The sequence below is a fragment of the Antechinus flavipes genome, chromosome 6, assembly GCF_016432865.1.
Source record: "Antechinus flavipes isolate AdamAnt ecotype Samford, QLD, Australia chromosome 6, AdamAnt_v2, whole genome shotgun sequence".
Lineage (NCBI taxonomy): Eukaryota > Metazoa > Chordata > Mammalia > Dasyuromorphia > Dasyuridae > Antechinus > Antechinus flavipes.
The window spans coordinates 157,260,034-157,282,556 of record NC_067403.1 but is presented as its reverse complement, the minus strand read 5'-3'; the positions used below and the strand labels follow the sequence as shown (position 1 = coordinate 157,282,556).

At 34.0% G+C, this 22,523-nt stretch overlaps 1 protein-coding gene and 2 pseudogenes across 4 annotated transcripts in view; 1 reads left to right on the top strand and 2 right to left on the bottom strand.

Annotated features, from left to right (window-relative positions):
* The window catches only part of MAPK10 (mitogen-activated protein kinase 10), a 174,204-nt gene that overhangs the window by 105,970 nt on the left and 45,711 nt on the right, over positions 1 to 22,523 (bottom strand). The window lies entirely within an intron of this gene.
* Positions 16,089 to 17,531, bottom strand: LOC127542138 (L-lactate dehydrogenase A chain-like; annotated as a pseudogene).
* On the top strand, positions 20,841 to 21,231 carry LOC127542139 (U6 snRNA-associated Sm-like protein LSm3; annotated as a pseudogene).

Genomic DNA, 22,523 nt, shown 5'->3' with positions numbered 1-22,523 from the left:
TCTATGACTGTGTTGGGTTTATACCACAATTACTCGGTTGGTATAATATTAGAAATACTATAAATCTAATCATGTTGGCAACAAAATCAATTAAGAATATTAATATTTCATTAGATACAGACAGGGTTTTAACAATACAACACCATTTCTTTTGAAAAAGAACACTAGAAAATATAGGAATAAATTGACCTTTCTATAAAATGAAAATATTTTTCCATAAAAAAAATTATGTATATAAACCAAAATTGCCCTTATTTGTTAAGAGAGCTAACTGGAATTCTTTCCAATAAATTGTCATCACTTTTATTTGACATAGTATTAGAAAGAAAAAGAAATTAAGGGAATAAAGGAAAAAACTCACTTTTTAAATTTTGTGGTAATATTTTTTTAAAAAAATCTTAAGTAGTCAAATTAATTGAAGCAATCCACAAATTGAGTAAATTTGCAGGATATAAAAAACAAATCCATGTAAATCATCAACATTTCTATATAATATCTATGAAATACAACAGAAAGAAATACAAAGAGAAATTCCATATAAAATGGCAGCAGAACATATAAAATACTTGGGAGTCTACCTACTAAGATATTTATAAGACCTACATAAATTCTGTTTTAAAAAGAGGCTTAAAAAATAAAAAAAAATAAAAACAGACCCAAATTGTTACCTGTAAAGGTCCATTAGAAAGGTCAGGGAAGCATAATTGAGCCAATGGTCTTAAGGTCCTGGGATGTGATTGGAGTTGAGTACTTAGGGACTTCCTTTGTGGGTGGGACCTCCAGCTATGGCGGGAATCCTAAAATCTCACTCTGAGATCTCGTCAAGTTCAAGATGTAATCTTCATCATCAATCAGTTTGTGCCTGTGACCTCATAGACTCTATATAAGCTTGGAGAAGGAAGGACTCCCTCCATTTTCCCCTTCTTTTTCCACCTGGAGCTTGTCTTGGAGAGAGGCACTAAGAGTGTAGGAGGTCATAGAGTGAATAAAGTCTAAGCTTATCTGCCAAGAACTCTGTTGTGCTTAAACTGCGTCCATATGAGATAGCAGCCAGAGGATTTCTGACGACCTCATAACAGAGGTAAGCTTTATATTATAGTTACCAGATCTTCTCTGATCAGGCCTAGGAATTCAGGATAGATTAGTGGTAGTTGAGTGCAAGAATGGCCTCAACATATGGCGCCAGACATGAGGCGTAATAATATATCACTAAGTCTTGAAATATTAATTATTAAAAATTGATATTTGAGAAGACATAACAGTTCCTCATCCGGAAGAGAAGGTAGAGATACATTATGGGTCAAACCGTGACCAGACCCGAGAGTAGAGTTGTAAATACAGAGCAAGCTTATGAGTTAGAAGTTAGAACGGGTAATTCTTTAGTAAAAAGCACACCCAAAGAAAAAGAAAAGCAGGAGGCCTGTTCTCCAACGCCCAAAATTTATCCTTCATTAGGCTTACCAGGATACGTGCCTCCAGGTGACCAAGGCAATAAAGAAAACTGCCTCCCACACCCCTTAAGTACAGCTCAACCAGAGAGGGCTGTGATGTGGTTAAACAGATGGGACAAAAGATGGAGAAAGTAGGAGATAAAGCAAAGGCCAGGTTACAGCAATTAGACCAGGAAATGCAACCATTCCAGCAAAAAACTGAAGCAGAAGACAGAGAAAGTTAGAACAGAGAACATCGGAAGAACCCTGGCTACAGATGGAGCCAGAGAAGAGATAGGAGATTGCTTTTCAAAGACCAGCTGTTTTTCCTATAGAGCACAGAAAAAAACTATCCTCGCCCAGCTTTACAGGAAGGGTTAATGAAGGCAGCTGCTGAAGGGCAAGATACAATGCCCTGGGACTCTAATTGGAGCCTACAGGCTTATTCTGTAGAGAGCAATGGGGAGGTCAGACACGTGTTCTGATCCAATTTAAAAAGTTAAAAGAGGTGAAACAAGCTTGTGAAAGCTACGGCCCTAACTCATCTTATACTGTGCAGATTTTACAAATGATATGCCCTTATCCCGAATGATTAGAAATGTACGGCATCTGCTTGTTTTACTCCTGGCCAGTCAGTAGTGTGGCTATCGGAGAATTTACTAAATCAGCTCGGAAATAGGCTATGACCAATGACCATCAGGACCTGGAAGAGTCTGCTTATTACCGGCACAGGCTGCTATTCCACAACTCGGGCTCAGATGTTCTACACTGTGAGTGTGTTTGCTCCTATCTCAGTGTGCTATGCAGGCTTGGGAGAGGATAAATAAGGAGGGGCGGGCAAAGCAACATCTTCAATAAAACAGGGACTCTGAGAATCTATTCAATGTGTCCTGGTTAGAAACAGCAGGTGACAGAATTGTAGGGGAAAATAGTGCTTCTGACCTTTTCAGGCAATTGTTAAAAGAGGGAATGAATAAGGTGGGCAGGAGCGTAGTGGCTGGACTCAATAAAGAAACTTTTATCTCTGAAATTATAATGTAATGAAGCTGAAGGCGATGGCCTCAGCTATAGCTCAGGGAATCACACAGAAGGACAGGAAGGAAGAAGGAAAGAAATGTTATAGCTATAGCAGAAAAGGACTTCTCCCAGCCCAATGCCATAAGCGGCCAATAGAAGGTGGAGAATCCTTTGATCTTGCTTGGGGCAAAATAAGCCACATGGAAGAATTTTGTAGGACCAGGAAGAGAAATAATACTGCTATTCAGGGAAACTGGTGAGGGGATCCCATGAGTACCCCAAAACATATTAGATAGATTAGGATCAGACCTTGATGAGAAATATGTACAGTATTTGGTGAATGCACTTGAGGGTTTTAACATTAACCCATAGGCTACTGCACACGTTGAGGTACAACCTAAGGCTGGAGATAGATTAGTAGATTCAGACTATGCACCTGTGATTGTACATTGATATTGTTTTGATATTAATTGATATTTGATTAATTGATAATTGACATTAAAACATGGAACCTTTTAACTTAAAGGGAGATCATCCACTTGCTAAAGCACTCCCATTACATTCTTTTGGTGATGTGAATTTTACTCCTGATTGGGCAAGAAAAACCCATGTGTACTATTTATAGAGCAAACAGGCCATTCCTAGGAATCCTGGAGCTGATATATCTGTTACAAAAATTGATTAGCCTCTTGAATGGCCGATTCAAATTCAAAAAGTAACAGTTAATGGAGTAGGCTTTATGGCCCGAGGCAAAAAAGACTTGTGGCATCTTGAGGACAGTAATTCAGAAAATTTTTAAAAACACAGCTCAGTTAGTTTCTAAGTCTAAGCAGACTCCATTGTAGTGGAGTTTTATACCTATAGAACTACAAGGATATGTAATGCTGGAGAAACTGAGCAAGATGGTGATTAAAGAACAATTTCATAGAGATACACTGGGACCCAATGGATCCATGGTTGGTCCCAGGGCTGAATGAGACTATCCTCTCATAGAATCCAGCCCTGAGCAAGATTTTTTTAATAGGATAACAAGAATAATCACCTAATGGGGGGAAGCACCTAGGATGATACAATGGAGGGAGGTACTGGAGAGGTTACTGATATTCTAATGATGTCTAAAATGGATAAAGACCTTTATCCTCTCAAACTTTAAGAAGAAATGTTTATAATCTAAAGATATAAAACCTTTATCTCATCAAACATTAAGAGGGAAAGGTTATAACCTGAGGCAGAGTAACTGAATAGGACAATTGGGGAAACTGGGTCAGGACATTAAAAGGGAACTGTGGCACAACAGATAGTCTTTGGAGAGTTGGAACCCTTTTGCTCACCTCTTGGATTTTTCACTTCCAGAGGTTGGCTTGATTGCCCAACCCGCTACGAGTATTTATAAAACAGTGTTTATTTATAGAACGATTTGGGAAACTGCTGTCTTAATCACTAGTATAGATAGTGTGTGATCTATGATCCAGGAGAAGTAACATCAGATCTATTGATTCACACTCCTGGGATACAGTTCAATATTAGTAATTCAAACTTTGACTTTAGGCGAAAGAATTTAAGGAGATTATGGACCGAAGCTTTCATAGCCCAGTGTCCTTTGCTCATTATCTATATGAATGGCAGACCGTTGAAAAGGTTGGTAGACACAGATGTAGATAATACAGCTATTAGATGTGCCAGCTGGACTAATGATTGATCAAAGACCACAGCAAATACCTATATGTCTAGCATAAAAGGATCTATGATAGCTAAAATTAGTACTACCTCTTGGAAATAGAAATTTAAAAATAAGACAGAAAAATTTGTTTATCTTACAGTTGGAAGATCCCCTATTAATCAGTGGGGAAGAGACTTCTTTAAAAATACAAATTTCACTAGGCATAGACAGAAAAGACTTAACCAAGGACATTTACAAGCTTCTCTAAGTCCTTGGAATCCCCTTAATTTTGTTATAAAAAGGAAATTTTGGGAATGGAGAATGTTTATTGATCCAAGAAAAGTAAATGGACACATGGAGACAGTAGAAGCTCTTCAGCCTGGGCTTCCATCTCAATTGCTTTAGGAATAGTTAGAATTAAGAATTTTATTTCCCTAGATGAGGAGGATATGATGGAATTTATCTTTTTCAGTACCCAGCATTAATTCAGCTGAGCCTACAAAGAATTTGAATGGACAGCTTTGCCACATGGCATAAAGAACAGCTCTACTTTGAATCAAAGGCATGTGGCCGATGACCTTGCCCTTGCGAGAAAAGTATCTCCAAGAGTTAAGGTAGTACTACCTTTAAGAGGAAATGGTGCTTTAAACGCACAATACTAGCTTAAAAAAGCACTAGGGGATCTAAGGAAGGAATTGGCTTTATCTAATATGGCTGAAAAAATAACTTAAAAAAAATATCAAATTTTGTTATAAAAAAGTCACCCATACAAATCCTTCATTGAGGAGACCGCATGAAGTGAGTGAACCTCCCAGCACAATTGGATAAAAAATTTAAATTTTATCCAGTGCTTGAAGTTGCAATTTCAATACAAGCCATTGAGAAAGTAGTAAAATTATCTAGGACAAGACCTGGTGGATTATATATGTCTCGTATCAATGCACAAATTGATATGTATTGTGAAACTATCCCAGAGTGGAAAAGTTTATTGGCTACAGCTTTAAGCCTTGCAAGTGGGTATGTAAAAATAACTTTTGATTTGGCTTATTCAATAGAGGTGGTACAAAGAATTGCCACAGCTCAAATAAAATTTGTAGTTTTTAATATATATTATCAGCTCTTTAAAGAACTTCAAGAGCCAGTGAGAAAGCACTCAGATAAATATTTTATCCTACATATCTTATTTTCAGAGTGGACTTTCAAATCATATCATCAGGCTGTTGGAGCCTTATATTTGCAAATTGTGACAAGTAAAGGGAAAGCTAGGAGCATAGCAAAAGGTTGTACAGCTTGTCTTTCTTTTCACTCTTCTATGCTCCCTATAGGACAAAACCCTTATGGTTTGAAATTTAATGTTTTAAGACCACTAGACATTACTCATTTTAAAAGGCAGAGCATCCATGTTACTGTGGATATACATTCTCAGTTCTTTATGGCTTCACTCCAATCTGGAGAAGCAGTTAGGCATGTGATCAACCATCTTTCCATTGTAGGAATTTCACATGCATTTAAGACAGGTTATGGATTGGCTTATAAATTTTCTGCCTTTAGGTCTTTTTGTATTGAATTTGACTTTGCCCATTCCATTGGCATTTCTTATAACCCTACTAGCCAAGTCATTACTGGACAGACTATACCCCAAGATGTTCCCTTTTAAACAAGAGGAGGGAATTTTAGGATATGCATAAGATGTGGCAATACATACATGTGATTGCTTGCAATTTTTAATTTATTTTGATTTTACATTTTTTAAACTCTTTTTTACATTCTTAAATTTGATTTTACATTTTTAAGTTATTTCGATTTTACATTTTTAAATTCTTTGGATTTTACCTTAGCAATGCACTTCTGGCATACACAGAAAGTGCACCTAAGTGACAGATTGACTGACTTTTATCTGACTTTTCTTTGTCCTTTTGACAAGAACTTTCCACAGTGATGTGGAAAGGCCTGGATGGCATTTGGAAAGGCCCAAATTGGGTCAGGGTTTGGGGCCCCGGGTACATTCCTTTCATTCTAGATGCAGAGCTAACAGCAGAGGAGTGGATCCCCACCAGAGACATTTGTGACCTGGGGATCCAAGAAAAGGACCAGACAACAGCCAGAGGGACTGACCAGATGTCAGCATCCCTCCAGACGCTGATGGCAGCAATGTCCCTCCTGACCGTGATACCAGAGACAGCAGGCACAGCTCCAGTGTAGCAGCTGACATGGACTGTCTGGGGTGATGTACAGTATAAACAGACTGTAAATGGACAATGAGCCTGCTTGTTTCTCCTATGGCTATTCGCCATTTGGTGGCCTGGGGAAAGGCTTTGCCCTATGCTTTCAATTTAAGGACTATGCTTTTAAATTAGTAGATGAAAAAACCAACCGCCCATCTGCCAATGTTACCGAGACAATGTTACACCTTTATGTGAGACTTTGCTTAGTGCACCTTTATCTGTGATTTCTTTCAATAAGATGTATACAAGTGCAATAGAATTGTGATAAACTAGAATTGTAATCTAGAATTGTGATAAGTACAATAGAATTGTGATGAGCTAGAATTGTAATCTAGAATTATGATGGGCTAGAATTGTAATCTAGAATTGTGACAAGTACAATAGAATTGTGATGAGCTAGAATTATGATGAGCTAGAATTGTAATCTAGAATTGTGACAAGTGTCATATATGTCAGTGCACTAGAATTGTGGCAATTGTACTAGAATTGTGAGAATTGTGCAGAATTGTGACATCCTATCATGGTGACATCCTATCTCATTGACATCCTGCCTCTTTGGTATTTTCTCCTTGGGCATGACTCTAGTGAGTGGTTAATTGGTCTGTTGCTTCCTGCCTCCTTAAGCATGGTGCTCTCCTTGATCAAGCAAACTATAGCTGATGTTAAGTAGCTTGATATGGGATGAGCGATCCCCCGCTTTGAAAGAAAGGGGATTTGTGAGGGTCCATTAGAAAGGTGTCAGGCAAGGCAAGTGCAATTGAGATGTAGTAGGCCAATGGTCTCAAGGTCCCCCGATGTGATTGGAGTTGAGTACTTAGGGACTTCCTTCGTGGGTGGGACTTCCAGCCATGGCGGGAATCCCAAAATCTCACTCTGAGATCTCATCAAGTTGGGGATGTAAATCTTCATCATCGATTGGCTTGTCCCTGTGACCTCATAGACCCATATAAGCTTGGAGGAGAAAGGATTTCACCCTTTTTCACACTCTTTCCATCTGGAGTTTGGCTTGGGCAGAGATACTAAGAGTGCAGGAGGTCAGAGAGTGAGGTGTAAACTGTGTGAATAAAACCTAAGCTTGTCTGCCAAAACTCCTGGGTGCTCTGTTGTGCTCAAACTGCCCAAGGATTTCTGAGGACTTAAAACATAGGTAAGATTGATTAGGCCCAAGAATTCAGGATAGATTAGTGGTAGTGGAGTGTGAGAATAGCCTCAACAGGTACCCAATTTGGTAAAATATTAATTACTTACATTGTTAGTGGAGTTGTGAACTGATTCAACCATTCTGGAGAACAATTTGGAATTATGCCCAAAGGGCTATCAAACTGTTCATACTCTTACATTCTGCAGCATTGTATCCCAAAGAGATCTTAAAAGAGGGAAAGGGAAACAATGGGCAAAAATGTTTGCGGCAGTCCTTCTTGTAGTGGGAAGAAGCTGGAAACTGAGGGAATACCTATCAATTGGAGATTGGCTGAATAAATTATAGTATGTGAATGTGATGGAATATTATTCTATAAGAAATTATCCGCAGGATGAATACTGAAAGGCCTGGGGAGACTTACTTGAACCGATGCTAAGTAAAATGTGCAGAACCAGGAGATCATTATACATGACAATAAGATTATACGATGATCAATTATGATGGATATGACTCTTTCCAACAATGAGATGATTGAGGCCATTTCCAATGATCTTGTGATGAAGAGAGCCATCTGTATCCAGAGAGAGGATTATGGGAACTGAGTGTAGGTCACAACAGAGCATTTTCATTCTTTGTTGTTTGTTTGTTTGCATTTTATTTTCTTATTTTTCCCTTTTTGATTTGATTTTTCTTGTGCATCAAGATACTTGTATAAATATTTATGCATATATTGGATTTAATGTATATTTTTATCATATTTAACACATACTAGATTGCTTGCTATCTAGGGGAGGGCATGAGGGGAAGAAGGGGAAAATTGGAACGCAAGGTTTTACAAGGGTTAATGATGAAAAATTGTCCATGCATATTTTTTGAAAATTAAAAAGCTTGTAAAAGTATTGATAGATATAAACTACATAATTAGCCATGCATATATTTTGGAAATAAAAAACTTGAATAAAAAAGAAAATATTGTTTATGAGTATAATGAGCAAATATAATGACTGACAATTTCTAATTAAATTTACTTATTGTCATACTAATCAAGTTCAAAAAGGACTATTTTATAAAATGAGGAAAAATAATGATGAAATACATGTGGAGGAAAGAAGGAAAAGTTATCAGATACCTATGATATGCAACTTTTGATATTAAAGACTGAGTGTAGATAGTGACTGTGTTTTGGCCAGAAACTCTGAGGATCTTCCTCTCAGAAATTGATTTTTTTAAAGTAGGTAAAAGAGGCCCTTCTTCCTTCCCTCCCCCTCTCTCTTAAAGCTTTTTATTTTCAAAATATATGCATAGTTTTCAACATTCATCCTTGCAAAATCTTGTGTTTTTTCCCTCCTTTCCCCCACTCCCTCCCCTAGATGGCAAGTATGTTATAAGTTAAACATGTGCATTTTTCTACATATTTCCATTTTATCATGTTGCACAAAAAAAGCAGATCAAAAGGAGGGAAAATGAAAATGAAAAAGAAAACAAAAAGCCAACAAAAAAAGTGAAAATACTATCTTGTGATCCACATTTAGTTCCCACATTCCTCTCTGTGGATGCAGATGGCTCTCTTCAACACAAGACTACTGGAACTGGACTGAATTCCCTTATTGTTGAAAAGAGTCATCCATCAGTATTGATTGTCATATAATCTTGTTAATGCTGTGTTCAATGTTCTTATGCATTGTACCACATAGATGCCTCTAGGGAGGAAAAAAAAATCAAGAATCTCAAGAGAAATAATGAAGAGAAATGGGAAAAGGCACAGTGCCATATCTCAAATCATTGCAAATAAGAAATTATTAAAAACAATTGGTATGGACAAAAAGGAAAATTGATTGTAGTAAATTAGGTATACAATGTAAAAATGCAAAAGTATCCTAGTAGTAAATATTCAGTAAACATAAAGACACCCACCTATTGGGATAAGGATTCACAATTTGACCAAATATATTGAGAAAATTGGATAACAAATGGGGTGAATTAGATTTGGGCCAACACACTACCCATACAAAATAAGCTCCAAAAAGTAATATCTTCAAGATTAAAGTCTTACTAAATTTAATCAAACATGAGGCGGAAAAAATCAACTTGTAAATCTATGGATAGAAAAAAAGTACTTGGTTTTATATGGAATAAAGAGAATCACAGAAGATAAATTGGATAATATTTAATATCTAAAATTAAGATGTTTTGCATAGATCTGATAAAGTGAAAATTAAAAAGGAAATAATTAGCTGGGGGGAAACTTTACAATAGGTTTCTCCGTCTCATTTCCAAAACAGATAAGGAACAAATATGAACTGACAATTCTTAAAAGAAGACACCCAGGCTCTCAGTAATCATATGAAATAAAAATTAGAAAACTGAAATTTAAAACAATTGTTTTTCCATCTTGTATTACCAAAGAAGCACAGAAGACAAAAAGAAAATTTTTGAGGCACACTGATAAGCTATTAGTGGATCTGTGAATAAATTCAACTATTCTGGAAAACATTTAAGAATGATATACAAAAAGTTATTGAACAGTATGTGTCCTATTACTCCTAGTAGGCCTAAACCAAAATGGAACAAAGAAGAAAAAGTTGTTTTGATTTTACACAAAAATATATTGGTGGGGAAAAGAAACAATTAGAAAATAAAGGACGTTTAACAGTGGAGAAAAGACTGAACAAATTATGGTATATGAATATGAAGATTTTCTTGTGCTGTAAAAAATAAGAAAATAGATGATTTTAAAAACAAAGACTTATGTGAATTGTGAACTGATTAAAGAGTAAACTCAGCAGAACAGAGAGAACACTATGCTATAAGATTATAAAAATAAACAATTTTGAAGGCTTTTATAAACCAAATTATGAAATGGGCAGAAACAGAATGATTTATACAATAATACTATAGAGAAAAAAAATTTTGAAAACTCTTTAAGAGCTATAGATTTCAGAATCTATAAAATAAAACACATTCTTCACTAAAAGAGGTGATAGAGTCAGGAAACGGGATAAAACTGTATATAGTTGAGGAAATTTGTTTTGCTTCACAATGCATATTTGTTAGGTTTTTTATTTTTATTTTTTTAATGGAGGAGAAATGAAAGGGAGATAAAATAGATCACCATTAATTTTTTTTTAATATAGGTCAGAAAACGGCTACAGACATAAAATGATTCACGCATTTTCAGAAGAGATTTTTATATTAGTTTTTCTTAGCTGTTCTACTGTGTTATGAAACTTCTCTTGGAGTCAGGCTTATCTGTAAATGTTGCTAATGTGAAAAAAACAACAGCACATGAATAAATTTTTTTTTAAAAAATCAAATTTAAATGATAGAAAATGAATGAAAACCATTTCTCAATTCGTATATAATCACAAAAGCTTCATTTGTTCAATTTTTCTCTTGCTCTTAGAACTATAAGACTATAAATTTGGCTCTACTTCTTTTAGGACAATATCAACATCTGCATCTCTACTTAAGACTCAATGATTCCTGACTCTCTGCCATCCTATAAAGCATTTTGCCAATATGGAATGCATGATCTCATTATTAAATCCTCTTCAAAATAGTTCTATACCCACTTTAAGATGGGAGTTTTATGATCAGAGTTTCAGGACTACATGGGACTTTAGAATTCTAGGTTTTTTCTTCACTCCTCCATTATTTTCTCCATATTAAAAAAAACAACAACAAACCAATTCCACTCATAAAATCATGCAACTTTTGCATTAAAAAAAAGCTTTGTTTAGAATTTTATAAAATTTTCCATGCATTCAACTGTAGTAGATGATTTTTTTATGAGAGTTCCATATGTCTAACATTTCACCTGTTGTTACACAAAAGTGACAAAAAAAAAAAAAAAAAAAAAAAAAAACCACTGGATAATAATTGTTTAAAGTAATTGGTAATAGGTTTTATAAATTACCTGATTGAGCAGAACATATAACACAAAAGGAGTTAATCTTGAAAAAAATCAGAATTATTTAAAGTTCCTTTCAATGTAAAAAAAAAAAAAGATTCTATTTGAAGATACCTTTTTATTCTATTTAATAATTTAAATAAATAGTAAAAAAAAATTTTAAAGTGACTAAAAGACAAGTTAGGTTTGGTTTTCTTTTTTTTTTTAATGTACGTTTACCAACCAATCAGTTGAGTATAAGCTCCTTTTTTATTTAATATATGAAAATGAAGTTAAGAAAGACAATGTTTATTGAACAACAACCATGTTTTGCTTCCATTTAGTGAAGGAATATATGTATATATGTACATACATGTATATATGTATATATATTTTAATCCAAAATTCAATTTAAAAATATTTATTTGGTCTAAATCATGTTCAAGTAACTGTGCTAGATACTAAAAATACAAATGTGAAGAACAAATTCCCTGCCTTCAAGGGATTTTCAACCTAACAGACATTAATAAGACATTAATACAAATATTTTAAAAATCTGATGACTAAAAAAAATTTAATTAAAAAAAAGAAAGAAAAAAAGAACTTGATGCCTCTTACTGATGTTACTAATCTATCCCAAAGTGTAAACTGTACCTTGCCTACTCATCCTTCACAAATCTGTCCATATTCCCCTGTAAATCTTCCATAAGAGGTCACTCACTCCTTTCAAGATACTGGGAACCTTCCTCAAGATCTCTTGGCATTCAATTCCAATAGACTTGTAATATAGAGAGCCCTTTGCACCCAGAGAAAGGATTATGGGGACTAAATGTGGAATACAACATATTATTGGCGCTTTTTGTTTTGGCTATTTATTGGCTTGGTTTTTTTCCTCATTTTTTTTTCCTTTTTCATCTGATTTTTCTTGTACAGCATGATAAAGGTGGAAATATGCTTAAAAGAATTGCACATATTTTATCTATACTGAATTACTTGCTATTTAGGGGAGAGGGAAGGAGAACACAAGATTTTGCAAGGGTGAGTATTAAAAACTACTTTTGCATGTATTTTGAAAATTAAAAAGCTATTATAAAAAAACTATCTTGATATTGAGTATATAGCAGCTCTTTACTTCACTCATGATTGGCTCACATCTCTATTATATTTGTCTCTGCTTTTCACTGCTTCTCTAGCTGTAGCCTATTAACACCTTATCATCATTTCTGAAACTTTAATTTTCTGAAAATGGTGGTGTTCCTCAATTTGCAGAAATTTAGTGTCATTAGAAGAATGATAAGATGGCCCTTTATTTCAGGGAGAAGTTTGTAATTTCCCAAAGGTAAAATTTGCTCTCCTCTTCCTGCTCCAGACCTATCCTTTGGAAGTTTCTTGTCTACAGTATATGTGTCAGCTCTTTCTTTAGGGAAAAGAATTGAAAATTTATTTTTCAATAAGATGGTGACTATCAATTGAGGAATGGCTGAATAATTTGTGGAATTATGATGGGATACTATTGTTCTGTAACAAATGAGGAGCAGGATGTTCTCAGAAAAGCCTCAAAAGTCCTCCATGAAATGCAATGTACCGTGCACAAAATAATAGTAATGTTGTGGGATGATCACCTGGGAATCATTTGCTATTCTCAGCAATACAATTATTCAAGACTATCCTGAAAGACTTGTGATGAAAAAATGCTATCCATACCCAGATTAAAAACTGATTGTGTGTGAATACAGGTTGAAATATACTTTTTTCAAATTTATTTTTCTTGAGTGTTTTCTTTGGTGAAGAGGAGATCTATATTTTCTTTTGCAAAATGACTTGCATGGCAATGTTTTGCATCATTTCACATGTGCCTTTTAAAATGGGATTGGAGGAGGAGAAGGAAGAAGGGAGAGAATCTGGAACTCAAGATTATAGTAAACAAATATAAAAAAGAAAATTGAATGTATAATAAATTGATCTTAATTTTTTAAAAACATGTATGTGCTAATGGAGCAGCTTAGGGAGTTATCAATCCGAGTATATGTCATGGTGTTAAAATAAGACTTCTTATATTCACTCAGGTTTTTCTGCATAGATAATAAAATTAATGATTTAATTAACTATTAATTGAATTATTAAATTATTAAAATTTAATAAATTTCCTGTGGGATAATTGAATTAAATGTGAATAATTAAATTGAACTCTGGTTTATTGTGGGTCTCTGCAGTATACCAAAGCACGATGCAATTAGGACAACATCATTCATAAATATAAGTGTATCTGGAGGACCTCATCTTTAGAAAATCCAACTTTTCTTTGGATTCTGCACTATGTATCTGCTATGATAACAAACACCTTTAGCGAACATCTCCCTTTTTTACACCTCAGTTGATATCAATAATCAGAGGGTTATTAAGCAAAGTTACCTCTATGATGACCCCTTTCAAGAAATTTAAATTATTTTGACATATGCATGGTGGATGAACATTTAAGACATTTTGCTCTACTAAGGAAATACTTTTTATATTCAACAATCCAAAGATACAAAGTAATAAAGAAGAGTTCTAATCCCACTGTATTTTGCCTTCATTGAATGAAATACTCTTTTTATGAAGGACACTAAAAAGGGCAAATGTTGAAGGGCATTTATATTAATATATTCATATTATATAACATGAATTCTCTTCCTCATCAAAAATCATGTTCTCTATCTTTTCAAACTAATCACATCTAAATATCGAGCTTTTTTCTCTCTCATGAACTCATTGTCATATTACCATCTATTAAACCTCTCTACCTGGATCTGTGTTCAGTAGTGTCCAAAATAACCTTTTCTAAACTTTCTTATTTCTTTTAAGGGCACAACTATTCATCCAATTTCCCAGGCCTGCTACCTCACAACCAACTTCATTTTTTTCTCATCCTATTTTTAATCACTTGACAATCTTGTCAATTGTAACTCCAACTCTACCTATGAAGCATCTCTTTGCTAACATAGCTATCATCCAATTTTAGGACTTCCTTACCTCCTACCTAGATGTACTATTGTACTAACCTATAAATTAGTCTCTATTCAACCAGCTTTCCCCTCTTTTCCATATTCTTCAAAACTGCAAACTAATATACTGAAAACACAAAACTATCCTATTTAAATGGATATCTCATATTCACATTCTTCATCTTAGCTAATACAGAAAAAATAAAAGTTGAAAACAGCAATATTTTCAAATTGGTAAACAATAAAAATAGAGAAACAGATCTAAAACTAAAAAGGATTGCTATCTGATACAACCCCCCATCCCATCATTTTATAGATAAGAAAACTGAGACTTATGAAGGCTTATGACTTGGTGCTAAGAGGTAGTGGGCATTAGAGACAGAGTCTGATTTAGATCCTCAAATTCCAGAGCCAGTGCTTTTATCACTTTAAGTATAGTTTAGTTGAATTGGGGTTATAATGGACCTGAAGTAGCAACTAGTAGCCAGTCAAAGAAATGCAGATATATCAGCAATTTGTGGACTTCCTCCATGAATATTTTCGGTTAAGATATATATATATATATACATATATATATATCTATATTAGGTCTTATGTAAGTGCTATTTATTATTATTTTTTAATAATGTATGAATATATTATACATGCTTACATGATAATGGAGTAGAAATATATGCTCTATATGCATAAATGTTTGTTTCTATTCACTTATATATTTAAGGGAATGTATAAGTATGCTCTATATACATACATAAATGTATATCATGGATTTAATGTGGTATGTATTTGTCTAAGAAATAGAAAATATAGCAGGATATTCTTTATCATGATGCACTGAAAAGAAGAGGTTGTTTTTTATTGAGTTGTTCCAATCCTGTCTGACTCTCAGTGATTCCATTTTGGAATTTTCTTGGCAAAGATACAGGGATGGTTGGCCTTCCTTCTCTGACTCATTTTACAGATGAGAAAATTTGAGGGAAAATGACTTAGTCATTGTCATACAGCTAATAAGTGTCTAAGACTGGATTTGAACTCAAATATGTAAGAATATGTGAACTCAACATATTCACAAGGCCACCTAGCTGTCCTGAAAAGAATGGGTGGAAGACTTATTTGGTTATATTTCTCATTATTCATTGTAATAAAATGGAGAGAACACTGAACCTGGAGTCAGTTCAAATCCAACCTCAGACACTTGCTAGCTGTGTGACTCTGGACAAATCACTTAATTGCCTCAATACTTCAAAAGATACTGTTTGTCTCAATAAACACAATTGAGTCATCTGAAAAGGTGATATGTGAGGCCATGATGAAGAGCCTAAACAGAGGGGTCACAAAGGTAATCCATTGATCAGCAAAATGTTACTACTCTATGGTATTTTATATCCAGGAACCAAAAGACCTAAGGGAAGCTATGGCACCTACAAAGTAAGTACTTATACACCTATAGGATTCTGACTTTAACAGCAACCATTGTGACTGAACAAAACAAATCATATCTGCATCACAAACAACAGGGTTTAACAAATAGGAGTTGCCATATTATTTCCCAGTATTATTTTCCATTTCTAACTTTAGGAGAAAACCAGGGAGTGTTCATAGATTTTACATTTCTGCTTTACACTGGTGTTTAATCATTAATCAGAGGAAGAATTTGAAGATTCTTGAAAAACTCATACATAATCACATAACTGTCATGTTCTTTAGACAGTAAAGTGTTAGCAAATTAAAAAGCTTTAAAATTACACCTTCTTCTGGATTCCCCAAATTGTATCTGTACTCTTCTTTAAATAAACCTCCTTCTTTAGAGATTTATCTTTCCCATATCTAAAATCCCATTCTGCTTCTAGATACACGGGATACTGAAGAAGACATTATCATTAAAACAATATAGGCCTTTAACATGGTAGAAATTGGAAGTACTCTCCTAATATTCATATATTTTCTGCCAGATCTATTACAGACAAGCCAATAGCCCAGCTTGATCACTCATAAGGACTTTAACCACCTATTTATGAAGATCTTTTGAATTCTCTGAATCAGCATCAGTTCCTAAGCAGGATGAAGATTTTTTTTAGCAAGACGCTGGAAAATTCATACTACTCTAAACAGGAACATTATAGTATTCTCAGAGAGATTTCCCCCAGGACCTATCCATGACAACTTGAAGAGTAGACACTCTCTACTCCATTAAGTAATGGAAATAAGCAGAATCTAGATTGCAACCACTTCCAATAACATGATTTTTAGAAAAACCACTTTGCATCCATGTCACATATGTCAAAATATCCATTGAATTAGAATCAACAAGCAGCTTGCAATTAGAGCTATTTTAAACAATATTGGGAGAGGTAAATTTAAAGCTATTATACTGAACCAAATTCAGATGACTTTCTTGCTCATGATATTGTACCCCAGCTGTAAAAACAACCAGCTTTGCATCTGTAGTCATAGAATAGTCTTTGCCAAAGACAATCTTTGATGTTCTGAGGAAATGGCTGCCATGTTGGAAATTAGTCATTTTCCCCTATGATATCAACTAAGATAAATTCATTAGCCAAATCCTTCATTGATGTACTGAGGATACATGCCATGCCAATTATACCAACTGCAGTAACAGTGAGCTTGTGAGGGGAAATCTGTTCTTTTTTTTAGGGCATCCACAATCGGTTGATTCTTGACAGTTTCCATTTTGGAACTGGAGAAAATACAACCTTGCACATGGTTGCTGGTCAGGTTGTGAAGAACTTTGAGATACATATAAGATTGCTGCTCCTAGACTCATACATGCTTTCCTGTTTTCCCAGTTTTTATTAAATAAGGAGTTTTTTATTCTCTTCGCAGTCTCCTTTTTATAGTTCATTCCATTAATCTATTTTTCCTTTTTTCCCCAGTTCTAAATGATTTTGATTATTACTTTTTTACTACAGTTTGAGGACTATAAGGAAGTAATATCTCTTCCTTATTCCTACCTTTTAAAATTATTTCCTTTGATAGCTTAGTTTTTTAGTCCCCATAAATTAATTTTGTTAATATTTTATTTCATTATGTAAAGTATTCCTTTCTATGTCACATTAAAACAATAAATAAACTTTGGCCATATTACCATTTTTATTATATTAGTTTGGCCCAATGAGAAGCTCTTAATTTTCTTTCAACTATTTAAACTTTTTTTTTAACAAGCATTTTTTAATATTTGAATTGATTTTACTTTGATAGATTGACTTTCAGATATTTTATTCATTTTCAAGTATTTCAAATGGAAATTCCCTTTCCATCATTGCCTCTTGAATTTTATTCTTGATTTATGTAAATGCTATCAATTTTTGCATGTTTTATAACCTGCACTGTTAATAAATCTACTCCATTAATTTCTTTGCTGATTCCTTAAAATTTGCTAAGTAAACCATGTTTTAACAAAAAAAGATATAGTTGTTTTTTCTTTAACTGTTCTTATGCCTTTAATTTCTTTTTCTCACTTCATTGTTATTGCTAATAATAGGGAGTATTATCCCTAGAAAGAGTAGCCAACCTTACCACATTTCAACATTTATTGGGAAAGCTGCTAGAGTATTTCCATCACATATGATTGTTGCTTTTGGCTTTAGATATTAATATTAAAAAGTATCCCTGTGTGTCTGTACCTGCAGGCTTTTTGTTTTGTTAGCATAAATGAGCATTGTGAAGTAATAATGATTATTATCTCCATTATACAAATAAGAAAAATAAAGCAAATGGAAGCAATGTTTTACTTGACAGAGTTTCAAATAGGAGTCCCCCAAAGTTTTCTATTGGTCTATTTTATCTTCTTTCTCTTAACTATCTTACTTGATGACTTTCTCAGCTCTCATGGGTTCAACTTTCAATTTTGTGCAAATGATTCTCAAAACTATTTGTCTAGCTTTAAATTCTCTTCTGAGCTCTAGTCTCATTATTATCAATTGTCTTTTGACCATCTATAATGAGACAGCATCTCTTTAGCACAGCTTCTTCTACTATATAGGGCAATTTTACCTCAGTGAAGGCAAAGGAACCCCAAGAATTTGATTGGCCCATTGGCACTGGCTGATTCATCTTCATTTATCTCTCCAGCCTTTTCTTAGCCCAGCATGGAATAAAGGACAAAACTATTCCCACCTCAATTTTTTGATCTAGCTACTCAATTCTTTGATCTAGTTGCCTATTTATCTAAGGTCCTTTTCCTCTTCTGTGCTCTACAGACTTGGTGGCAGCTTTCTGAAACCCATGAGAGTCACTATCTCCTACCATGATGACTTGATGAGTTTCCATATGGAGAGGAGTAGACAATATCTGTGGGAGCTAAATGCCACTGCATTCTTATTGCATATTCTTGCATCATTAAAGCAAAGTAAACCTCTTTGTCTTAAATATTCAATGACTTTTGAGAGCCTCATATTTTCTCCCAACATTGAACCTGAACTAAGAGAAAGTTGATATTTGAGTATTGATTCTGACATATGCAAACACTTGTAAAGTACGTAAAGATGAACCACTCTAGTAAGAAATAGAATCACCTCTAGATTATTTCACACAGCCCAAGAATCCACTGAGCTCCCCCCACTCCAATCCTCCATCCTATAAAGATTCTAAGACAAGTCAGACCCAGCTGAGGGCACAGGTCCAATGGGATTCTAAGGCTAGCCCAGGTCCAATAGCTTAAAAACTCAGCACTAGGTTAGCAGAGAAAGCAGCTTCAGGGTATTCAGGCAAGGTCCAGTGAGGATTTTAGCTGACAGACAAAATTCAGTCTTTAGACCCTCATCTTGTCAATTTCCAAGTCTAGTCAGAGAATACCTGCTCAAAAATCTCAAGTGGTTCCTTATTGCTTGTACCATGAGATACAAATTTCTCAATCTGGGTTTTTAGCACTCCATAGACTAGCTCCTACCTTTCTAGGCTTATTTCAGATTATTCCCCATGCTTCACTAACTTACTTCCTAGACTATATTATAAAATAGTACATACTAAAGTCATTAAAGATGTTTAACCAAAGTGCTATATGATTAGGAAGATGGGAAAATTCACTAAGGAGGAAGAGAGAAGGCTTCTATTGAAAAGATAGAATTTTGAGTTGGGTTAAAAAGAATGGATAGGAAATTAAATGGCAGTGGAGAAAGAAGTTAACATAGGAAAGAGTGTAAGAAAAAAATAAGGTAAAAAGTTTATGATAAACTCAATGATCTTAGAAAGACACGGAAAGTATTGTTTAAAAATGACTTTGAGTGCCTGTCATTTATTTTGATTATGATAAATATACAAATTAAAAATAAAAACATAAAAAGATGCTATTTGCATCCAGAGAAAAAGCTAATAACTAGATGTATGGAATAATTTCACATATGCAAATATAATAATATATACACATATATGTATCTAATGGTAATCATCTCTAGGATGGGAAGAGGGAAGAAAAAAAGGGAAAAAAGAAATTTATATGATAACTTTATTATATATTTAAAAGGAATAGCAAGTTGTACATAATGGATTTGCAATTTTATGCCTAGTGATCTTTTTATCATACTATATTATGGAAATATTAGTTTTATTCCAAAAATTAAAAATTAGATAAAAATTTAAAACACATATAAGTGAACAAGATTATGTCAAAAATCAATACAAATATTTATTAAGCTGTAAAAAAAAAAAGTGTACAGCTTGAATTGAGAATAGTTACTTATCCGGTTTGGCTAAAACATAGCTTTCAGCCTAAAAGCAACAACAGATCCATGAATAAGTGTACATAAGCAGACTGTAGCATATTGTAATCAGTTCTGCTATAATGGACATATGTATTCCTAAAAGTCAAAATGGTATCAAAACCACATAATAAAAAAAAAAAAACAGCTTCTGAGGGAAACTGAGTTAGAGTCAAAAATTTTATCATTGACACATTAAAAAAAAATAGTAAATTATCTTATAAAAATGGCAGCAAAATTTTAAATGACTAAGAAATAGTGGCAGCCTTGGGCTGCTGCTTGATTTGTACATGATTCCATGCTGATGAAGTCTATAGCAAAGGCTGAGAAGGTAGCCATTGTAGGTTGCAATTCCATAGCAGGGACACTGATGAAGAAGGTAGTGAGGAGTATATGTTAGGGAGTGAAATTTGAATTACATCAGTGCAAACAAGCCCTCCTCCTCTTAAATCTCCTCCTAAACTAAAAGATAAATGATAAACACTGCATTTTCATCTATAAAAGAACCTGAAGTTTGCTTGTGGAAGTGGGTGTTGGAAAGGTAGCAGCTTGTGAGCTATTATGAAATAATGCAACTTTCTAGCTGTTTCTCAAAGACAAAAATCTGAAAAAAAAGTTTTTTACATTATTTCAGATTGTTCTCTAATATATCAATTGTAATAAAATAAATTCACTTTTTCCAAGTATGCATTATAACAGAACTGACTGTAACAACAAAGAATTTAAATAAAGAAGAAATATAAAAGATATAATCAGAGAACCTTATGGCGGAAAAAGGAAGGAGACTAGACATAATGAGTTCAAATAATAAACATTGGATAGAGAAGCCAGTGCCTAATTCACAAAAAGTTAGGGGAAACAGATTTGAAACATGGCAGATGATACGGATCAGGAAAAGACCGCCTATACTGAAGAGGATCTCCTGGATCTCATTAGGCTCAATCTAGATGAACAAATTTATATGAAAATGAGAAATGACCAAGAACTATGAGGAAAATTGTATGCTTATTATATATAATTTTGGGAGAAGTAGAAGAGACTGACAACTATAGAAATTGATGAAGAAACTTATGAGGATATCTATAAATCAACCAATTGGAACATTCCAATGCTGTTTGTCCAAGGTGATGCAGTTGTATTAGTAGCTACTCCATTGAGAGTTGGATGAAACTAAGACTTTCTCCTGTGTGGAAAAGTAGAGACTCTTGACAATAGCCTTTATGAGAAAAGCTGGTATTCAAAAGAACAGCCTCTGATACTTTTTTGCTATTTAGAAATAATCAAGAACCCTCCTTCCTTAAAATGTGTTTATTTCCAGACAATTCCTGATCATTCTTAGATTTCTGATACCAAACCTACATATTAAGGCAGGACTCTTTTTCAATTATTTAATTTGTCTCTTCATCTTGTGGGCAATTAAAATTTTTAAATTAAATTTACCCTTTTTTTAGAAAAAAAAAAAGGAAAAATCAGAGGATATGAATAGACATTTTAAAGGAAGAGATCCAAGGGACCTGTATCTGTCTAATACCTCTTTTGCCATGTCAAATGCCTGGACAAGATAGTGGTCACTATTCTATGCTGGGTCAGGGTCAGGAGCAGGATCATGGGCCTGAGTGCTAGCACACTAGGATACTCAGAAGAGGCTTGGCTTTGCCCTGCTGAGCAGCATGCTATGGACCAGAGTACCACTGTCCTTGGCTGGTACACTATATTTAGTAAAGTCAAGATTTGCCACAACTCCAAAAGATTTTGGATAATCATATCAGGCTTAGAGTCCCCTTTCTATCACTGGTCATTTTCTCCATGTAGGAAGTTCCTAACACTGCTATTCAGACTCCATTAAGGAACACAGGAGCTCCTCAGAACTTGAATTCATAAAGCTAAATAAAGACTAGAATTTCAAACCAGGATTGGCCATCTATGACAAAGAAAAGATAAAACCCCCACAAAATCAGAGACATATACATATATTATACTTGCTAAATTTCTATTGGAGTTAGATAATTATCACTAGGGCCTGTGCTTTGTACTCTACAGAGACTCCTCTGTAGAAGCTCCAGAAAAAGAGATAATTATAGTCTACAATTGAAATCCTTAGTCTGGTCTAATTGCTTGATTTAAAATGGCAGTTTTCAAATTAGGATGACTACTAATGAGTAATTATAAGAAACAGGTTTTAATAAGGTAAATAAGTTTTTAAAATAAAGATTCAACTTAAAAATATATTGTATCTTATTTGGTGAACTATTACTAAATGGAAGATTTTTTTTTTCTGTCTGAAGTATCACTAATAATATCAGGATACAAAAGGGACTTATTTTTCAAAATCTGATTCTTCCTCTGGTTTATGAATACCATTATTCATATTATATACTGGATTCAAGCAAATATAAAATAGGTTATATGAGAAGATTGAAGTTCTTGACTTTAAGATCAAGTACAAATATTCTAATTTAA